General features: G+C 41.7%; 1 protein-coding gene across 4 annotated transcripts in view; it reads right to left on the reverse strand.

Moving 5' to 3' along the window:
• The window catches only part of ANKRD11 (ankyrin repeat domain containing 11), a 163,045-nt gene that overhangs the window by 119,189 nt on the left and 25,907 nt on the right, over nt 1–17,949 (reverse strand). For 3 of the 4 annotated variants that reach the window (XM_062586532.1, XM_062586533.1, XM_062586534.1), the window contains one exon: nt 16,246–16,325. The exons of the other annotated variant lie outside the window; for it this stretch is intronic. The gene's annotated coding sequence lies outside the window, so the exon portion shown is untranslated. The remainder of the gene's footprint in view (nt 1–16,245; nt 16,326–17,949) is intronic. 4 annotated transcript variants of the gene reach the window in all.

A 17,949-nucleotide genomic window follows, 5' to 3' on the forward strand; every position in this document is an offset into this window, starting at 1 on the left:
AGGAAAAAGGTGATAGCTGCTAACTAGAATGGCACTCAGATCTGAGTTGCACATATACCCACAAGCATGAGCTATGGTCAGTCTTCTTGCTGTGGTTTGCCCTATCCTCCACCCACCCCACCCACCCACCCACAGGCAGCTGATAGTATCAAGAGTGAGATACCGAAACCTACAGGCCTGAAATGTCACATCTGTAGCCTTCAGATGTCCTAAACTTGGAGCATAGTTGAAATGCCTGCTATTTGTTGGTACACTGAAAAGGATCAGTTCTTCATGGAAAACTTCGGGGCAGAAACAGCTAATTCAATAGAATTAGTCTGTATTCCACCTCTTGCTCAGGTATATTAAACACTAAGATAGAAATTCACTAAAATTAAGTTGCTAATATTAAGAGTATAAAAGATTACTGAGATGGAATAGATTTTAGACACTAGACGTCTATCGCAGTTCAAGTGCACAAGAAGCAAGAAGATACCCGTGCCAATTGGGAAAATCAGGGCAATATCCATCATATTTACAGAACTGTCTCCTTTGCGTATCTATTTAAAAGCAGCATAACATTGCTGCCTCTTACAGCAAACAAGTGTGCTTGAATCATGGAAGAGACCTAGAGGGAATTAATTGTTCCAGGACAAAAAGTGCAAGAGTAAGCATGATTTCTTTTGCCATTCTTAAAATGAAATAAGAAAACATTTAAACACTACAGCTTATTTAGATAGATAATACGCACTGGAAGACATCTTTTACTGCTGGCAGCTTGAAAGAAGAGAACATAATTACAATTCCAAGCATGAAATGAGCTCCCTTCCACGCACATGCCTGAACCAAGTCTAACTGTTTCAGCAGCTGTAGTGAATCAAAGCAGGCAGAATTCAACAGAAAGGGCCTAGAAGCAGCAGCTCGTGATGCCTTTAACCTAGTAATTGCACGGCACCTGGATCCGGAAGGGCTGCCGAGGATTTAGCAGTTTCAGATGGTCAGCTGATGTGGTGCACTGAGCATTTGATCCCGCTGGCATACAGGACCTCAAAGAACGTATCTGTGTGCTGGCCGGGTGCGGGCCCCGGGGAGATACGAAAGCTAACGTTATCCTGCAGTTGAAAAGAAAAAAGCCACAGCATGAACTTGACTGTTGTTTAACTAAGAGGAAAACAACAGCAGCTGTGGTCTTTAAATATTTGCCAGAATGACCACTAGCCACTTCCAGATACATTCTGTTTTCAAATACTTCAATACTTCATTGCTTCATCAGCTATCTAAAAGTTACAACGGTATAAAGGGAGCACTGAGCATAAGCCCATGGTGACATCTGTAGCTCTGACACATGTCACAGAGCGTTGCTAAAGCAGCGCTGAAACAGTTTGTGTTACGTCCGTACAGTGAAATCAAGCTCCGCACCTTCCCCTCTGAAGGGAGCAGGACACAGAAGTCCACTTGCATCATGCTTCACATCAGTTTTACAGCTGCTTTCTTTGAAGGGTGTAAGTCCTCCCGAGTGCACCGTTAAAGTAACCGCAGCACGGACCCCTTTGCTGCCAAGCCAAGCCAAGCTTCGGGCGCAGGCACCCGGGAAGGCAGTCCTGCCCCGCCGCCCGCGCGGGGCCGGAGCCCGGAGCCGCCCGCTCGCTGTCCCACCGCTGCCGGCGGCGGAGAGCAGCCAGGCGCGCCGGCTTGGCCGCGAGCACCGTACGTACCCAGCAACGCGGCCGGCCCTCCGGCCAGAACAGTTACATCACCGGCATGGCAAAACAAAGCTGGTCCTGCTTTAAGAATAAAAATAAACCACCTCGAAGTTAATATTGTTAGACTAAGTAATTCTAAGCTTGCTTCTGTCTTTGCATAGAGACTTCCACAGGAACTAAATTCTTTTTAGACTAGTAGTGGGAAAAGCTGTTGTCCTTATTTCTGTTGGGAAACGCCTGGCCTGCGGGACAGGGCGCTCCTCTGCCCGGAGCGCTCCGACCGAACCCGCGACGAGGCCCTCCGGGCTGCGCAGAGGGCAAGCGCGACCCTCGGGGAAACTTCGGGAAAGGGGACGAGGGCACGCCACAGCGCCCTGAAGGACATCCAGCCTCGTCTCTCCTCAAAGCTTGCTCCTCCCTGGCAGCCAGCTCAGTAAAAGTAGAGTTCTTGCACTGCTCCATCCCTAAAGATGACGACAGAGGCAACCGCGTTTATGGCTTTGGCTTGAGCACGCTCCATAAAAGGAGGGAAAGCCCAATCTGCAAGGTTTAAGAATCCACTCTCATCTCTAATACTGCCAAGGCAATAACCCTGCCAGTGCAAAAGCATTAATGCTGCTGTTAGAAAAGTATTCTCAATACTCCCAGAAAAAAATAAAGATCAGATACAATTCTCTTAAAGAGAACATTTCCCCTTTCAGCTCGTACGCACATAAAAATATTTCCATAAACACGCTTGCTTTCAAAACCAAACAGAAGTAGACGCAAAACCACCTAAAACAGTATCACAGAACATCTTGTGTTGTTACACAACGTTATTTGCACCTTAATGGCATTTTGCAGGCTGGCACTAATAGATTACAAACACGCTCCCTAGTCAGCAAACAAAACCGAACACCCCGCTTGCAGCGGAGCACGGCCCGCGCTGGCAGCTATCGCGGCTCTCAGCTAGGCAGGATAACTATCGCAACATGCCAGGCTGTTCGACTATTTCCAGTGAACAAACACGGAACTAAAAGGTACGCACGAACGCCCTCGGACCAAAAGCACAACGAGCGCGACAGCCGCTCAAAGCTCAGCCACAGGCAGCCGCCGGGGCACAGCAAGGCAGGGCAGGAGCAGCCGCTCCTCGCCTAGGACACAGGACCCAGCTGCACCCCGCGGGCTGGACTTCACCTCCCTCCGCCGCCTCCAACCGGTACTTCCACAGCAAAGACTTCCTCCGAGACCAGCCTGAAACAAGGGTTCCTAGTTTAAGACTATAACCCCAAGAAAGGGCACAAGCAGCTCGAGGGCGACAGGTGACAGTCTCCTGGTCTGCACCCGGACGACTTTTGAGCAGCTCACCTGGGTATCACTTTAGCTGAATTCCAATATAGCATTTCAATTTTGGCCATTTCAATTATTGTAGTTTCAGCTACCGCATTAAACATCACGTAAAAAGATTAAAAATAGAATCGACTACAATAAATTAAAAAATAAGGAGAGCTAACAACATGAACAATAAGAAGTTGGAACTTTTCTATAGAAAATGCACAAAACTTAGTGCATGTTAAAATTTATATACATGTATTAGCATATCGACTCATTCTGGTTTAAATCATCTCTGCTACACAGAGACCTTTCCTTCCCCATTTTTCAACCCCCAAAGAATTACCATTTCTTTCCAGACAGGAACTTCTGCCAACATTCTGCAGGGCTGAAGTCCAAACCACACATAGTTCAATAACAGCAGACTTTAACGAAAAGTAAAACTGTTTTTTTTTTTCTTTTTTTTAAATGATATCTTGTGAAAGTATGGCTGGGAAGGGGGGAAAAGAAAGTCACAGAAGTCAATTAAGTCCAGAGTAATAAATAAGGTTTACAGCACATTGGAATAGATATTCTACCAAGTTCATCAGATTTATCACCATCCTCTAATGCCTAAACTCAAGGTGGCTCTGCATTAAAGCATACACTACTCCAGAATTCAAACACTAAAACGGCTTAGAGTCCACAGATTCAGACATTTACAGACGGGTTTAGAAACCAGCCTAAGCAGGAAGGTGAAGTTTTAACTTCCTACTACCCAGTAGAAACAAAACCAGAATCAACCTCCTTTCCTTGGAAACTCCAGGAAAAAAAGATAAAATAAAATCCAGCTCTGTAAAACAGCAAAATACAGTGTTCTTTCAACACCTTTTAGTGACAGTCTCTACAGGCCAGTCTCTTGAATTATGCCCGAAATTTCCCCTAAGCTACAGGGCACAGCTTTTTGCCATCATCAGCAGCAATACAAGCTTAAATTACATAATAACCTAAATCTGTATCAAAAGAAAAGGTACAAAAATCATGGAAGAAAAGGGACTGGGAAAATCACAAATATTAACTAGAATTTCTCTAAGGTATCCGAGAGACTATCTGACTTCACTCATTTTCACCTTCAAGTGTGAAGGCCACGAACAGTTAGAGTTTTAACGTTACTGCTACTTTCTCCAGCATTCTCTCGCCCTCTGCGCTTATATTCCAGAGCTGATCCAATGAAATTTAACGAGGACAATATGGAAGAAAATAAAGTTTGGTATTTTCTTCATTTATCTGAGCTACTGCATCTTCAATATGGACACAGAATCTGTTTCTGCGAGCAGGGGAGAGCTCTGTATGGGGAAGACTGGCATTTTCTTTTTAAATTGAAGATTCACTAAAAACATTCATTTCAGTGACTCTTAAAGCCATCAGTTTTTCTGCTGTAGGAATATTACTGACAGTATAACATTTTGAGGGAGAAAAGGGAAAAAAGAGAAAGGAAACCAGACTGCCTGGGCCACTAAAAAAAGTATAATCTGTATGACAATAAATAAATCCCAATCCTTGCAATCTAATGTGAATCTGATTATTTTTGTTAGTTTAGCCAAGCCCAAGTTTACGCCAGTGTCGTGGAGGCATCGGCATTTCAGAAAGTAAGCCTGATCTGCCGGGAAGACACCACCAAAATAGGTGATCAAACAGCAGCTAATTGCTTCACTGACAACTATTTCAGTGCGTGCAAAACCATCAAAGTTGAGCTTTTTGTTCACATAATTTGCTTACTGAATTTTGTTACGGTGCCTAGAGGCATTTGGGCACGCAATGTTGAGAAATAATTAGGCTTCAGCCGAGGCAGGCATGTTACACAGGACTTCTCAGACACGTCACTGGAATTCCAGGCTACTGTTGTGCACAACTCATTGCTCTAGTTATCCGTCTTGAAGATCTAATTAATCCTCTTGCTCATCATCGCCTAAGCTTACACAGGAGTGTCTCAAAGCTTGGTGCTGTTTTGCAAGTATGAAAAATAGATTCAGCAGCTCTAAAGACTACTGTGGGAAGAGAGGCTGTCAATCCACATTCTTCTCACCCAGGCAGATACAAAGCGCCACGCAGTGCTCGGTCAAAAACTTCTCTTTTGCTCCACATCCCACATTTCTTCTGGAAAATGGGAATGAGCCCCAATAATAGGTATTTTGCTACAGCAAATAGACACTTCAAGTGCAGAAGCTTTTCTAATAGGAGATATTTTAAAAGATATACAGAGATATAAAAGTGTGTACGTGTGTGCGTATATATGTGTACGTACACACACATATACATACACACACACACACAGTTGCATATGCACACACAGTGCTATATATATTTTAAAAGCTTTCCTATCCTCGGCAACATGACGAAGTTAAGGGAACTAGAAAAGACATCATACCTTCAACCAAACGTACCAAGTATGTCAGTAGCTTCTTTTACCAGAATAAGCAAAAGAACTGACATTCACATGCAGGTACTCCTTGCATTATAGCACTAAGTAACCAAGCAACTGCAGGAAGAAAAATAAGAACGGAGAATTTAGCTATGCAGTACCCAAAGCACCTCACTGAATGCAAAGCGCAGAGGAACTGCCATTTCTCTGCTACCAGCTCATTTAGACAGAGATTTCCTTTTAGACTGTCATAAAAGCATCATTAAAAAAACAGAAAAAAAAAAAAAAGAATTCAGAACCAGCCAGCTGCTACATGCAGACACAGTTCTAGCTGCTGACAGGAAAAAAAAAAACAAACTTTCATGTTTGCCTTCATTATTTTACTTTGTCAAATTATTTACCTGTTGTCATTTGATTTTCTTGCTCCATATAACTTTCACATAACATTAAATCTCAGTGTCATTATGTTAATAGTAATTATAAAATAACACCAAATAGATTTACTATCAGTCTCGGAGAATAATTCCTCAAACTAAGTTAAGAGAAGCAAAGCTGGTTTATTCCTGTATTACTACCCAACAGCAGAAAAGCTTTCATTAAAAATCTCAAAAGTTAAAGTTCCAAAGCTAGTCCATCCACTAAGTGCTTTTCATTGACCTAAAATAAATTTCTGTGAATATTTCCCACATTATCTCCAACAAAAATGTGCACTTCTATTACAACACTTAATTCCAATTAAGAAAATGTTGAAAGGCTTCCTGCAAAAAACAAATACAGGATATTGGCAAGACTACAAGAATGAGGTAAAAACTAGTGAAGACAACAAAATAATTTTCTTCTGACTGTACAACATAAAAAGGAAGTGTATTTCTTATAAGACTCCAGCAATAAGTCTAGGTCTAATAGAGAAAAACCAGAGCTATTCTAATCTACCCTGACCTTCCAGCCATGATAGTGACAGCCTCACAGATTAAAAATTATACGAGAAGATAAAAATCACTGAAATCACAGAACTCATCCTGCCGTACCTAAACACATCCATCAGACTGATCGGCTCCTCTCATCTTCGCAGTTTCTCAGACTCTCCCCCCAAGTTAATTTGTTCTCAGCGGCCGGCTGACTGGTCGAGCTCAGATGCCCTGAATGAAAACTGCCAGCTGGGTGAAGTTAGAGCTGCGCGGGCGCGCGCAAACACACAGTCCTCACATTTCCATCCTATCTTTTGGCAAAGTTAGGCGTAAATGAAGTGTCAAGCCTTCCAGGAAATTCAGAATTAAGGTTAAACATTATACTCTAAACTCAAGAAAATTCACAGATAATGTACTCAAAAAGAAAAATTTCAAAAAAAAAAAAAAAAAAAAAAAGGCAAGCAAACACGCAACCCATAGAGCCCTGCTCCACTAAGTGCAAGACGCCCTGCAAGACGCGCCATGTGTCCAACGACTTCCCTGGAAAGCTCTGAAGTCTGCAATGCTGGAAGCTTTAGAACTTTCTAAATGTACACCAGAAATTTGCACTGCAACACTAGTTCCTTCTTTATTGTACTTAAAGCCACTAAAGAACAACAGATGCTCTGTTCCAGGCATTTCTCGCGGATTCTTAGAAGAGCCGTAACCAGACCACTCCTATCCTGCAAACCCTTCGAGCCGTTAATCGCATCCCGACAGTCATCCACACACTTCCCCGTTCGTTTGCGAACAGGGGAAGAAGCTGCCTCCTCCCGCGGCATCAGGGCGGCTCTCGGCCGCACACAAGCCGCTCGCGACTGCAAGGCACAGGATCTGCTCCTACCTTGCCACTGCTTCCAAGTCCCCCAGGCCTCCTCAAGCCAAGCACAACACCCAGGTATTTCCAATTATTATTATTATTATTATTTTTTAACTTTACACATGAAAAAGGCAGTAGCATGCATCTGCCACAAGAACAGAGCTGGTCAGGTCACTGCTGCTTGCATATTCAGGTAAGACAATACTGTATTTTCACAGTATTGTGGGTTATTGTAAGATAAGAGCCCAGGCGCATCTCACCAAAACTCCATCAAAACCCAACATGTGTCTCACTGGATCAGATAAAACCTGACTTTTTGCATCACTGGTGAGTGTGCAGGCGGTCCAGAGCTGGAAAAACTGGACACCACCTTGTCAGACCCCTTGGATGCATACCCTTACTTTAGATAAGCACCAAAATAAACATTTGGGGGAAAACTAAACTGCAGTGATGCAGAAAGGCAAGGAGTAAAGACTCTGCAGAGCACCTGCCCTCGGGCTGCCAAGTCTTTCTGGATTAAAAAGAGTGCCAGTCCCCCTCCTCCCTCCCAGATCTATAAATGCCCAGGAAGGCACTGCAGAGAACCCCAGGCACAGGGACCTCGTGTCCCAAGACACTGTGGCATCAGTTTTTTGATTGCCATTTGTATCTAGAATTGAAACCCTGAGGCCAAGCAGCTTGGGATGCTGCATGCACAGGTCTGGCTGCTCTGAGGTCCTTCAACGTCACGGTGGCGCCTGCAGGACAGCAGCCAGGGTCGCCTTGAGACCACCCCTCCCCACCACCATATTCCCACCAAGCAGCTACTTAGCATCAGAATTACAAAGGCCAGCCAACCTGGATTAATTCGCTTCCACCAAAAAAAAAAAAATATATATATATATAAAAAAAATCCATCACAAGTTTTACTTGAAAAAGAAAATACCATTCACTTACAGTGATGATTTCTTAAAATAAACTGCGCACATGCACAATTCCCATCCTTTCATTCCTCGGAGCGGTTAACAGTCGCACAGGAGCTCTTGTTTGATAAGGAGACCTACACATTGCCTTAGTCAGGAATCACTGTTGTGTAAAGGTATTGGTGACTATTTGAATTTAAGTTACTAGATTTAAATTTATTTGGAATTAAGTAAATGAAAGACTAAAGAAAGAATTTAGTTTTCCCTTTCTAGAACTCTGGAGATATTTTTTTTACAACGATGGTGCCCATAAAAATAACAAGGGAGAAGATTTACACCCAAACACCTGAAAAATATATATATTATATATATTTTACTAATTTTTGCAGCTACTTAGTCGTATGAACAGATGGTTACAGGCAACAGTATTGACAACTTAACAATCTACCACCCCCAAAAGTGAGCTTCTTAGTCTGTTGCAAATTCAAGAGTTAAAACCATTACAGTCAAGACTGCCTTTCTCACAGGGAAGTAGTACACTTTCAGTCAGTTCCACAATGCTTTAGAAACCTGTTTTACTTCACTTTTGCATTTTGTTACTGCCCTGAGCTAAGGGCAGTAACTTAAGAGGTTCCCACGCGGCTGCCTGCCGCCATCTGCCCACACCCTAAACGAACCTGGCTGGCGGTGAAGACGGGCAGTGAGGACTAAGCAGCTTGGATTTAAAGGAAAGCTTTCAGCATTTGCTCACCCAAAGCTGCTTGTTAAGTAAGGATGGAAAAGCAGGCATGCCACTTCCCCAAAACGCCCAGGAAGTACGCAAAAATAAGCAAGAGCCTCTAACTCACTGTGCAGAAAGCGAGAGAGAAAACTTCAAGAAATGTATGCCACTGAACACGCACAGCAGCCAGTGTCCCCTTGCTGCATGTCCACAGCAAGATGCAAGTTTCTGCAAAACACCAAAGAAATCCTTTTGCCCAGCTTCTTTACATCGCTAGCAAGTTGAAACAATTAGCTCATCTAGTCTTAACCCAGAATCAAATTAGTAATTAAAACATTAACTTGTTAGATATGATTCCAATGAAGTTATCTTTGATGCCATTCAGCCACAGAAGTCCTGCGAGCTACTATAAAACAGGGTAACACGCAGAGTTGCAAGAACTGGCAGAATGTGAGTTGTCAAGCTTCTAATTAAACTAGCAATGAATTAAACTGAGCTTTTCTCAGCCCATGTTGTCCAAAAGTTGATCTGAAAATTGAAGCTCTGTCACAATTTCAACTGAAGAACAGAAGTAACGGTAAAGTCTAGTCTCCATCTCCACACTCAACATTTAAGCTGTATTTTTCCGAAGCATTTCTTTTCTTTTATCAGAACTCCCCGGCAAATATCAGTAAAGCATATACAACAATTTTGCATTTGCTCATTACAATAAGAAAATAACATTTAATAAATAAAAGGGGAAAACGTGTATTTATTCCTCCTCCTTTTATTAAAGTAGCAGCCTCCAGCTGCCTACTATAGTGTTAGGCACTTGGGCAGTTTAGCTGAAGCATCTTCCATGCACGGTTTCCATAGAATTCGCACTTCTGGTTTGCTGCCTTTTTGCACTACCCAGCAATAAATACCAACTTAAGTTTTAATTATCAACATACCACAGCAGCTCTTGGTAGGTTTGAGTCAGCTAATAGGCTTTTCAACGGTAACTACCCCGCCGGTAGTTATGCTGGAAGTGCCAAAGGAACTGATGCACCTCCTGCGGTATTCCTGCAACAGGAACGCATTCCCCCCCATGCAAAGAAACCCCCCTCCCCTCAAAGAACTAATGGATTTGAATGTCAAAACTACCAGGCTCACAATTACCTGCACAATTATTTAAAAGAGAAAAAAAAAAGGGGGAGGGGGGGAAACAAGAACACCCTAAACCATTATTCATTCAAGAAGTAAGTGTGTCTAGTCTTATCAGTAGGCCTTTGGTCTGTAAGCTCCTTAGGGTAGGAACAGATTGTATACCTCTCGCTGCCAAATGCATCATCTGCACTTAATCATAGCATGATGGATATCTTCTGAAAACAAGCAACTTCAGCCATATTTTGTGTAATCCTACTACCCCACTCCAAAGTCTGTCATCTCATGTCTAGAGTGTCATTTCCTCAGGGCAGAGACCATAACTTTATTTTCTTTTAAGGTATCGCCTTGCTGTCACACAAAATTTAACAAATAAATGAAAAGATTACTCCAACTATTGCATTTCATTTTTTCAATGACTAGGTTAGTGGCTCTAAGCACTTTTACTTTCAGAAAAGGTTACACCCAAGAAGTATAACCAGTGGCATATCAATGAAAGCTGTAATTAGCCACTCACACTCCATATAACCTACAGATTTTCCCTGAAGTACTGTATCCATGTGGATATATGTGGCATATATGCCACTCTGGCATTATATACATATATATTATACATATATTTTTTTCATTCCCCCAGTGAAATAACAGATTGTACCAGTTATTGAAAATTTGGAAATAAAGGTTCTGTACCTCATCTATTTTACTACCTTGCTTTACTGAACTTGCTATCAAACACAATAGTGATTGAGATGCATGGAATATATAACCTGATACAAAGCTACAAAATTCTGAAGTCAGAAGTATAATTTTAAGGAGATTTTTGAGATCAGAATGCAGCTCCTTAGGAAAAAAAAGATGATTCAAAACCCAAGTAGCCTGGAAAGAAAAAAAGTTTTCTTTCTTTTAGGCAGCTGATGCAATGGCTTTGTCTAGTTCTAAACAAGACCATGAGAGGAAGGAGGAAAAGCGTTGTATATGGTTATGAACTGTTCTGGCTGAGAGTTTCCTTCTGTGTCACGGTGAATATGCAGATCTGGACTATACACGAAGAGGCAAGTCAAGCAACACAATTTCCAAAGAAGTTTCTGCTTAGCTCAAACCTGCTCATTAAAAATGCTGCATTGTGCATAGTGCCTGTTAACATACTGGCAACAGAAAGGTTAGTGAAAATCTCTAACATCTCAGTCTCTAACATCTGACACGCAGGAAAGGAGCTCCCCTACATACACTTCTCTTAAAAGGTATGTTCAAATTGAGGGCACGTAGGTGGCATCTGCCAAAAATGGCATGTGAACAACAGTCACAATTTAACAAATTCTGATAAAATACAGGGAACTGTAAAAGCAGCAATTCAAACACTCAAAAAAGCGCTTCTGCTGAGAGTACATCTGAAAATCTATCTTTTTTCATTGCAGGCAGGGAAATTTTAAAGCTCTTTTCTGTAGGTCTCAGCAGTGTTGTGTCCAAAAGCTTATGCCCCTTTTACCCGTGACAGAAATCCAGGCTCACAGTAAGGCCACCTCTATTTATAAGTGAAGTAAACAGCTTTAAAAATTAAACTTAGACCGTGCAATTTCAATACTGTCCATCACAGAACACGAAATGGCATGGAAAAAAGCATCATATGATGCTTGTTAATCTCTACCTCAAATTCACGCAGATAAGACATCGTAAAAGTAAAAGCACCGTGCCAGTGCAGGGCACTCTGTAAGAAATGCTGCTCTCCACCAAACTGGACTGCAGGCTTTTAGGGGCTTAGCCACACACACCACTGAACCCAAGCTCTGCTTTGTTTGAGCCAAACCTGCAGCTAAACAAGTTATGCAGTTGCTGTAAGGCATCTCCAAAATCTGGATATTTGTAAGAGGGGAGGGTGGAAAAAAAATCCATCATTTTAGAAGCAGCATGAGTGAGGAACACAGAAGTTAAATCAAACCCAAAAGCCAAGCAGCTCCACTTTAGTATTAGACTACTAATTACACTTGCACACGGTGTCCCCTCTCATCACTAGCCCTCCTTCAGAGCACATTAGCCTTCCCTCAGAGCTGAAAGCAAATACTTTCACATTATACTCCAGCACCACATAAAAAGCCTCCCTGTTTGCTTCAGCTGACTGAACTCAGAGAAAAATTACACTACACTCCTGATACGTCATCTTCTCATCTTTCTAACTCAAGAGGAACAAGAACTAAAACAAGTGGAAACAAATCTGAAACTCAAAAGGCTTCTATGAAAAGACATTTTCTTTGTAAAATACTAAGTCTTATATCCCCCAAAGCAGTAAATATTGAAAATTGTATATGATCAAGTTTAAAGAATTAACAGAAGAGATATTAAATAAGATGTTAAATAAAGTCATATTTCATCTAAACAATACTACCATTATTATTGCCTCTGACTTTCCAAAGACAATTCAGTTCTGGAAACATGTACTGTAATTGCTTTTTCACTACAGGCCTCAGCGCTACAATTGCATCCGTCTCAGGAGGTCAGAACAAGGCAAGACTCTAGCTCTGAAAAGCAATTCTGTTTAGCAGCACTACCTTATTCATTCTTTTAATCTTACACCTACATATTCATTATGAACTCAGTAAAATACCAGTGCCAAAACCACCATCAAAAGCCATTTCAATCTCTCTGCCGCGCCGAGAAAGCCTTGACCCCTCTGCTTCTCTAATGAGGATGTTAGGAAAGTGAGAATTATACCAGCTGTCAGCTCATGCACTAGAGCTCTGCACTACAAACCACTCAAATCAGCGACTCTGGAGAATTAACTCCATGTAATGCAGTACTTTTTCTGTATATAAAAAGAATAGAGCACAATGAACCTAACTTGTTTCAAACAATCTGTTTAGGAAAGTTTAGCAAGAAAATATCTGTTCTACTCACCATGCTGTGAGTGATGTGGAATTACATATGTTCAAGCTATAGGAAGCCAGCAACTTGAACAACCCATTAGAATCCCCCTTTTCTACCCATTTAGACAGGACCTCTATCATGACTGCCATGGGAAGCTAAGACAAGTCTCTTGTAAAGCATTTAAGGTATCATGATTTGTAGCAATTCCTGTACTTTGTAAAAACGAGTCATCTACCAGTACAGTAGGAAAACCTTAGGCTTTCATAATGTTTTTCTTCCTGCAGTGGAACAGGCCTACGGTTTCCATCTGCTCCCTCCCCCCAACATACTGCAGTTTGCTGTTCCTCCAGCTTTACTAATACAACTGCTTCTGGGTCAGCAGATCACTCCACAAACAATCCTCAAGCTTCTAAATACTCTTATTTAGATGCAGAGTACCTTGGTCACCCGGTTAACAGCACATCTTCACAAAAGGCAGTATCCACATAAGTGATGGGAACAAACCACCTCACCAGGTTGCAAGCCTGATGCAACCGAAGCGAGTTGCGTAGTGGGACGCCCTTTGAGCTCCTTCCCAGCACCCAAGCTGTATTTCAACTAGCAATGCTACCAAGGTGGAGCAGCAGCAGCAGCAATGTGCAACCATAGTAGTACGTTACTGCAAAGAAAAGTCTAGTCCTGAAAATCAGACTCCTGAATTGCTTTCAGTGGAGAATCCAGGCCACGTCCTTCACAGCAGACTGCATTCTGGTAAGCACACATTGCTTTAAGTGGGGAGGGGGACAGAAACCAGCTTTGGACATGAGTGCACTTTCATCCACAAGTCTACAGCAAAGGCAACTTCTTTCTCAGTCTTTTATAATACAAAACAATCTTTTCAGAAGGGAGAGATGGCAGCATATCGTCCCTTTGCTAGTTTGGCATACAAGAACAAGGGCACTCCAGGGTTTTAGTAATGCACAGCATAAGGAGGTGACAGCAACGGCTAAGAGAATCTGCCTTTAGAAAAACAGCTTTTTAGGATGAACGAGTTGTGTTCAAGCTTCAGCCAGATACTAATTTTGTTCCATCTTTGGTCTGTTCCAAGAATGGCATATACCGCATATCAGTGCACTTGCCAATATCTGCTCGATAAACTGCAATGACCATATACACCACAGCCTCCTCACCAACTCCATGCCTAGGAATTCACTTCTACAGGAAATTTCAGAACGTGCAAGATTTGGGCAAAATCTTCAGGCAACACTTAAAGGATTCTGATCTTCTCCCTCAATCCATTGTCTCCACACTGCAGTGGCCAAGGAATGGAGCTATTAGATTGTAGACAAACAAGCATTTTAAGTACCACAATAGGCTGTCTTTGCACAGCAACAGATAAAAACTTGTGTTACTGGAAAAGGTCACTTGACTATAAACTCTCAGGGCTCAGAAAAAACACAAAGTAAAGTTATTCTTCATTTTTTTTTTTTTTTGTTTCAAAAGTCAGGAAAACGGACTTCATAATAATTATTTAATTCTAAACAGCATGGCAATTTTGTAATATCATACAACTTCATCTGTCATGTTTCTCCATTCACTGCTTCAGCTGGGCCCATAATTAACATAGCATGGCTTTAAATAAACAAAATATAAAACATCTGATGAGAAAAGGATTAACGATAGAGAAAGAAATATGTGGCATGTTTTTCCAAAGTAGTGCAGCTAGTACACTATGTAGTTCATAAATTTGAGCTCTTAGAAACGCATCTAGAAGAAGGGGCCAAAAGCAGGTGATGCAGACAAAAGGCCGTGGACAGATGCAGTCTACCATAATGCTTTATAATTCATTAGAAAGCAAGTGCAGTTTGCCTGCTGGCCAAGTATACCACGCAAATACGTTTGAATGTTCAGTAGATTTTCATTTAAGTGAAAGCTATTGCAATTATCTTTTTACATAAAGAATTTATGTATGGTTTGCATACAAAAATGCAGAATATCATTTCTTTTAAAACTGAGAATGAAAAATTTTTGGAACAAATAATGAAATATATTATGTAGTAAACAATTCATTTTATAACTGATGTTGGGATTCAACTCAGTTTTTCAGGGAACTGCAGAACAGCCATTAAAGAAAGAGTTACTGCATACTACAGCAAAAGCTCTCATACTTGATACACTTTAATTACTAAGCTGCAGCAGGGGAGAGTTACTGATGCCTAGTCTGTTTTGTTTCACTGTGAAAGGCTGCTACTGCTATTAATATTCACTACAGGAAACTGAAATAACCTCTTGTCTCCATCTGAATACCTTGGAATTAATATGGACAAACAAAGTACAATGATCCCCCCCTCAAAAACCCAGCACAAAAAACCATACAAGCTTGCAAAGCCCCCTGATACAGCTGACCTGTATTTTTCTACATAGAGTAACTCTCCTTTAATAAAAGCCTTTAGTATCATAATGACAACTTGATCACAAATAATTTTACTGCAGCATAAACCAAGAGGTTCACCAAGTACTCAAAGCCCCATGGCAGAAGCAACACATTGCAGGTTATCCGCTAAAGCGCCTTTTTCACTGCGTTTCTGGACATGCAGAGGATGCCTTCAACTCTGCACCACTGACCTTCCCCTCCATAATAGTGCCAGGATACACATCGTAATGCTGAACCCTCAGAAAACAGTGAGTAACAGCTCTTACTCAGTTTCCACCACACAGAACTGCCAGCACTGGAGAATAACAGCAAGAACACAACTCTTCCCTACCGGGGAAGGGTTTTCAGAGGACAGCACCAACTTCTCTCATGCTCTCTCAAAATACTTAAGCAAAATCTCATTTTTTCTAAATTTTGTTAGGAATTATTAGTATTTAGTATTAGGTTACTATTAGTAACCTACAATTGTACATCTAGCCATTTCTACCTCTGCTAATGATATCAAAAAGCTGAGTTCTAACACTGCATGGAGACCATAATATCAACGTATTTAGAGTCTGCCAGCCCAGAATGAATCTTGGATGCCACTGGTCTCAGTTATACTAATCACAGGGACACAAAACACTGTTACACTTACACTTCTTTAATAGACTGATTTTTTTAACATATTCTAGAAGTGAAGAGAAAGAAAGAGGACCATGATATACTACAGGTAGAAGGATACTTCATTATTCAGCAGTCAACAGCACTAGCAAGCTATGAAGTCTGCTGAACAAACCAGCTCTGGAATAGCCTCTATGGGAACGTTAACTTTTGTTTTCCCTGAAGTCAGGGGAAAAAATTTGCTGCATTTGAAATAATATAAAAATGAATGGGTTTTAGAACTAAAGGCATTTCCTAAAATAATCCTGGTTCAGTACATTCCAGCTATTCTATGAAAACTTTCAATGCTTAACCTCCATTTTCAGTAAACCTCAGGAAAATATTAACACACATCAACATGGACACAAACATTTGTTAGGTAATAAAGGAGAGACTTGGACAGAAGGAAGGTAAATATTTACCGATTCCATAGTTGAAAGCTGTTGTTAGCAGGACATGTATTAAAATCCAACAAAGGTGTGTCCCAAAAACGCTGTGTATTCTGAAAGAACAGAAATTAATTCATTAGAAAGTTAAAACGCAATTTAATTTTATTCCAAACAGGCATACTACATTTGAGTATCCAAAGGCTACTAAATACAAGTTCTTGTCTAATCCAAAAGTAATCTGATAACGGGCATGTACAAGAAGGGGGAAAAAATGAATGAATTTGTGGAAAGCTTAACACAATATAAACAGAGTTCTACAACTGAAGTTAACTTTTTGATGATAGATAAATTTTATTTGTCAAGGTTTCTGTAACTGTGTGACATTACAGTCACTTTATTTATTAGAAAAGTCAGCCCAGGACGTCCCCCCACCCTCGCGCCGAGAAGCACAAGAACCACCAGGGAGCTGCGGGACGGCGCAAGCGGGCAGCAGGGCCGCCCGGCGCGCGCTCCTGCCCTCCCCGCTCTAACAGCGCTCGCTTACAGAGTCATCCGTGACAAGCTTTTTTCTTTTTAAAGCACATCTTCGGTTTCTGGCTCTGAATGGCAGTTAATCAAAGCTCCATTTTTTTTTTTTTTGATATTTTGTTTTAAATCAGCTCTCTAGCTGCACCTTTTCAAGGATATTTTTCCAGTGACAAATTCTGAAACCAACTTTTCAGACGCTGGGTAAGAACTGGCGCGAGCTCTCGCACACCTAAGGGAAAGGGGAATTACATTCTTCAACTCTGTGACTAAACTGGTACATAAAAGGGTTGGCACAAACTTCTGACTCCAAAAAAACAGCAGCCGAGCACTTTACTGCTTCTCAGGCAGATGAAAAGCTCAACTGCACTGCGCTCCGCAGCGTCTCAGGTGACTGGCACGTCAGCCTCAGCCTGTGCAGATGTGACCAGCCCGGCTAAACCCTGCCTAGCTGATGAGTCATCGAGCTCCCTCTGCAAGCGCGGCAAGCACATTGCTTAGAAATCGATTCCTCCCCGAGCCAACAGGGAAAACTAGTCCGCTCCAAGGCGGAGCTGCACGAGAAGTCGCTCTCGTCAGTCAGGCGATCTGGCCTGCTCCTTAACCATAAACAGGCCAGGTTTCAGAGCAGCCCAGCCTGGCAGTAGCTCATACACATTATATGAGCGAGGACAAGTTTGAACCACAAATAAGCAAGTATTTGAAGGTTTGCAACGTGAATGGGTGGAGAGCTTGTGCAAAGCCGCATGTAAAAAGCCTGGGGGTAAAGATACTGTTTTATGTCCATAAGAAATGAAACCACCTCCGGGTATCTGTTCCACATTGAGTCTTTCCATATCTACTGATCCCTTACTAATGAATGTATGCTGTAAGTAAAAACACAAAACTTCTTCAAAAAACGCATAGTAGCAATATCTGAACTTCTCCTACACTTCCACAGAGAACTAGCCCAAGGCAGGAACCTTTTAAAAAGAAATAAGCTGATGTTATACTACAGACTATGACTGCTGAAGTTTTCCACGTGTCAGACAAGCAACAGTAACCTGAAGCTTAAGCACTGGCCCTTCCCGAGTCAGTCTGAAGCTACTGTGGTCTGCACAAAGGAGTTAAAGGGTTAACTCACCTTCACATACTCCTCTCTCTGCCAAATTCTCCCCAAAGTCCCGTCTCATCTCTAGCTCCTCTGACCCATAATGAGGGACGCAACAGTCA

Source organism: Rhea pennata, chromosome 13 (assembly GCF_028389875.1).
Source record: "Rhea pennata isolate bPtePen1 chromosome 13, bPtePen1.pri, whole genome shotgun sequence".
Taxonomy (NCBI): Eukaryota; Metazoa; Chordata; class Aves; order Rheiformes; family Rheidae; genus Rhea; species Rhea pennata.